The sequence below is a fragment of the Portunus trituberculatus genome, chromosome 17, assembly GCF_017591435.1.
Source record: "Portunus trituberculatus isolate SZX2019 chromosome 17, ASM1759143v1, whole genome shotgun sequence".
Classification (NCBI taxonomy): Eukaryota; Metazoa; Arthropoda; class Malacostraca; order Decapoda; family Portunidae; genus Portunus; species Portunus trituberculatus.
The window spans coordinates 3,870,001-3,875,000 of record NC_059271.1 but is presented as its reverse complement, the minus strand read 5'-3'; the positions used below and the strand labels follow the sequence as shown (position 1 = coordinate 3,875,000).

The 5,000-nt window shown below is 43.0% G+C and overlaps 1 protein-coding gene across 3 annotated transcripts in view; it reads left to right on the top strand.

The window, feature by feature from the left end:
* LOC123505118 (alanine--glyoxylate aminotransferase-like) overlaps positions 1-5,000 on the top strand; it is a 90,132-nt gene that overhangs the window by 62,352 nt on the left and 22,780 nt on the right. The gene's annotated exons all lie outside the window — the stretch shown is intronic.

Here is a 5,000-nt window from a genome sequence, read left to right as displayed (position 1 = left end):
TCACGAGCAGGTGTAGGTTCTTACATATGTAGTGGAAAATTTTGTATGCATGTGTGTTTCATTCTTCATCGCACGCTACACACGCAGCGTTCGTTGTCTTCCCTTGGGTGTGCTGGTGACTGGAGGAGTAAGCCTCACCTACAGGAACAATAAGCTCTTTTTGTATAATCTTGATGAATTGTAGTCTTGAGTCTTCGAGAGAGAAGCTGGAGACAAACAAGCATGAGGCGAAGGTGAAACAGAAAGGACCCAGAGCGACACAGGACATGGGTCATTGTTTAATTTCTCCTACTTTTAATCTTTCTAACGCCTGTCTGTAATGATTCCCTTGTTTACCCATCCATAAGATCCCTGTCATCCGGCAGAACGCCTCTACTTTGTTTAGTTGGTGAAGGTTTGTTGTGTATGCAGGTGTATTGTATATCGTGAAGGAAGCAAGAAAGTGAATCACGAAAATTCTACTAACACTTTCCTTTAAGCTGGCTGTCTTTGCGATAATATATTATGAACAGACTTTTAGTTTTGATGCGTCCTTCCTGAACTGATTAACCATATTTTGAAACACTTCTGTGTCGCACCGTCACTATTTTCAAAAGTTTTCAGTTGAAATCATGCCGGTTTTAAAGTGTTTTGTGTGTGTATACGTGTGTACGCGCGCGCGCACGTTGGCAGGTGGTTGCAGAAGCTGTGCTCACAAATATTTACAATGGTCCTTGTCTGGGTGCCGCTCAGTCTCCCTTCTTCGCTTTTCCCTCCCCCTCCCCAGGCAGCCAGCTGCCCATTGCCCAGCAGAGGCTGAAGGGATGACACGATGGAGTGGCGCTGTGAGGAAGCTGCGCGGGATGAGCTACAAAAAAATATATAGGTAGGTCAGAAGAATAGGAATGGGAACACATAGGAGTGAATTACAGGAAGGCACGGGAGAGGGTAACAAAATGAACGTTAAGGAAAGAAAATAAAGAACGAAAAGGCATAAGAGAGAATGAGAGGTTGGTGAAAAGAATAGCTAAATAGTAAAAGTAGGAGAGGGAAAGTAAATAAGAAAAAAACAGTGAAAAGCAAAGACAGGAAAAGAAGAATGTGTAATATAAAATGAGAGAAGTAACTAAGAAACAAGAGGTGGTTGGGGTACTGAAATGCTGTGAAATGGTAGCAAAGGAAGGAATGAAGAAAAAGGAAAATGAAGAGGCTAAACAAGAATTAAAGTGTAAAGTGTACATGTACGTATATAATAAGAAAAAAGAAAAATAATAGAACGAAAAGGAAAGGATATTTAAGGAAAACATAAGAAAGGAGACAGCAAAAAATTATTTTATGACATACACACGTACACAGGAATGAAGTAAAACCATATGAAAGTAACCGTGATAAAAATATACTACTCATTCTTGAGAATGCATTCCTTCGCCTACGTCACACACAAAATACAACAGAAATATAGCTTTCTGGTCAGCTTTTAAAGTCCACTCGATCGTTCCAGCACCCAGAGCCTTCGTTATCTAAAAGGTTCATTGAAATTCAATGATAGAATATTGAGAAAACTTGTGAATAAACAGAGAGACGGAGAAACGATTGAAAAGACAGACATAAGTGAATCGAAGTCATGTACATACCTTTACTGATGACAAAAAAGATAAGAAAAGAAAATTGTACGGTGCAATGGGCGATAAAAGACAACTTGAACTCAAACGATAGGAAAATTATGCAACCCTCCACATAACGGAGAAGTGACGCTTGGGACAGACGTAAGAAGACAGAAATTAGGGGAAAAGAGATGAGACACCCGAGCCATTTATGTTTATGAAAATTGCCAGGAGTTGTCACGCAGCGGACAGTGTCGATGGGGTTCCGTCGGCGGCATCGTCACCGCTACACCAGATCGACCTAGTTTTTGTTTGCTTTCTTCTTCGATGGTGTTTAGTTCTCAACACAGCTGCTGCAAACATCTGGCCGCTTCGGCCAACACACACACACACACACACACACACACACACACACACACACACACACACACACACACACAGGAAAGGGGGAGGGAGAGTCGCTGGTCCAGTTTCGTGACGCCGTGGCCCTGAGGATCACGTTACTCCGCTGTGGAGTCATCTGGTGCTTGCCTGTCCGTCAGCGGGAGAGTCTGGGCTGGTGGTCTGGTTCCGGCCGCCGCGAGAGAGGGAAAAAAAAAAAAAAAAAAAAAAGGAAAAGAAAAAGTTTAGTCACGTCAGAGAATGTATGTGTTGGTGTGCCTGGCGGCGGGGTGTGGCCTGGTTCTGCACACTCGTCAAAGATATAGATTCTAGGAAAGGGCAACCATAACTACCTTCCCTGATGCTTCTCTTTAAAATGTTGGCCATGGGCGTGTTGGTAGGAATGGAGCAATGGCAAGAATCTATAGTGCGATGTCCTTAAAGAAACAAAATTACTCGATATTACTCCTGCATGGGCTTTGAAGGGGAGTGACGGAACGAGCTATAGTATGGAGATCCGATGACGGGTACTCAGGATCATAATGCTCGTAGTTACCATGTACTGTGTGAAGAGTGATGATGATATGGTGAGTGAATGGTTCTGTGGCAGTTTTATGTTCATGAATTTCTTAGGAAGCGTGTATGATGTTGAAATAAAAAATAATGACGATGTAGAAGAAATATGATGCACGGTATATTGTAAAGGAGAGAGGGTATAGTGTCAATTTCTCTGTTCGTCTTGGGCTGTCATTCCCGCTGTGCCTTGGTGGTTTGCTGTCTGGTCGTGAATGTTTGACGCATACGGAGTTGGCGTGGACAGGGACGGAAGGATGTAAGGCTTCTGGTTGTATTACAGTAATGATAATAAACATGTGGAGCTCCATTAGTGAGGGGCAGCGGTCACCTTGTATGTGTGGCGCGGCTTAGTGACCTTGGTGATCGGTGCGCACCTTACCCCCGCCTTCTCCCACCCTAACTCCCTCACCACACCACTCATCCAACCCCCCCCCATTCCTTTAATCCCACCCACCCAGCCACCAAGCCATCCTCCTTGATCCTGCCCTGCCTCAGTGCCTCCCACCCTCCTCTCCTCCCCTTCACCTTCCTCCCTCTCATCCGTACTCACTTCTCTCCCTTCTCCCCTTCACCCGACCTCCTCTCCCTCTCTCCTTGCTTCCCTCCGCTAGTCAGGTGAGGCCCTCCTTCCAGTGACTGACAGTACATCTTGACTATCTCGCCTTCCCCCTCAACACTGTTTTAACCCTCTCTGTTTTTCATCTTTCTTCCACGTATTTTCTATTTTTCTTCTTCGCCCCCCCCCGCTCTTTAATTTTTTTGTTTATTCCATACTCTCTCTCTCTCTCTCTCTCTCTCTCTCTCTCTCTCTCTCTCTCTCTCTCTCTCTCTCTCTCTCTCTCTCAACAACGAACGAAAGAATGAAGAAAAAATGCAACACACACACACACACACACACACACACACACACACATTAACAGTTCCACCTTTTTGCGTTCCTACCCTTCTCCTTCAAGTTCTTGTGTATGTTTTAACATTATTTACTGCTGTTGGTCTGCGCTCAGGGAAGGGGAGAGAGAGAGAGAGAGAGAGAGAGAGAGAGAGAGAGAGAGAGAGAGAGAGAGAGAGAGAGAGAGAGAGAGAGAGAGAGCAGATACAGACATTCAAACAGACAAACAAAAGAGACATAACAACAGAGAGACGGAGAGAGAGATAGAGACAGAAAGATGAACAGGAGCAAGAGGAACGAGTAAGAAGAGGAAGAGGAGGAGGAGAAGAGCAGCGACAGAAGCAGCAGCAGCAGCAGCAGCAGCAGCAGCAGCAGCAGCAGTAGTAGCATACCCAGCAACAAAGGCCACGGGCGATACTCACCCGTATTACAGACTGGTTCACTGACCTCCGGGAAATGTTTACGTGCGAAAGGATATTTACCTGTTGTCGGTCACCTGTGTACTAAGTGTCTCTTGTTGTCCAGCGTGAACCAGGAAGCCGTCCTGTTGATTGTTGAATCTTAGTACTTTAGTTCAGAATGCCTCCCACAACGACAACACGACGGTTCTGGCTGTGGCGGTGCTGGTGGTGGTGACTAGTGTTTTGTGTAGTTATAAAGACACAAGCATCTTCCCCTTTTGCCCTTCGAGTGATGGGTTGACGCCGTGTACGAGTCTTCCTTCAGTTGATTTCTTTATTACATTTTCCTTAATGACTCCAATCTTGTGCAAGTTCTGTCATATTCATCCTTCAATCTCACTTTTTTGTCTTATCCTCGGTCTTCTCTTCACTGGGTTTCTGCGGGTTCTTTTGATCTTTTACTGGTCTTTTTTCTTTACTATAACGTGATAGACATGCATTACTTACATACACATATACGTACGTATATAAAGAATGAGTGATAGGGAAAGGAAGACCGAAGCGGAGGTATAGAGAAATATAACTGATATGGAAAGATAAGTTCGGCAAAGCAGGTTAATAGAGAAGAGATGTCAAAAACTTCGGCACAGAAAGATGTGAGAGAAAAGACTTGGAAGAAAAATAGGTACTCGTAGATAGATAGATAGATAAGGAGATAGATAGACAGATAGATAAAAAGCTTGACAGTAAAAACAGAAAGGAAGAAAAAAAGAAAGAGGTACATAGATTATACAGATAGATGGATATATATATATATATATATATATATATATATATATATATATATATATATATATATATATATATATATATATATATATATACATATAGGGAATGTTACGTATAATCCGCTTCCTGAAAAAGCTGTCGGATCGTTGATCATACTGATTATGTATTATGATTATTAACCTATAAGAACTTGTTTTACTGTACATCCATGGCTCTTGTTATCTGCCAGTGAGACCTAATCATAAGGGCCATGCAAGCAAGACACTTAACGTTAGCACTCACCCATGATAGTGATTAAGAATTAAGGGGTTCAGTTTCAGTAAAGGTAGATACCGTAAAAAAAGGAGATGAAAAATGTTGGTTCTTGAAAAGCTTCGTACT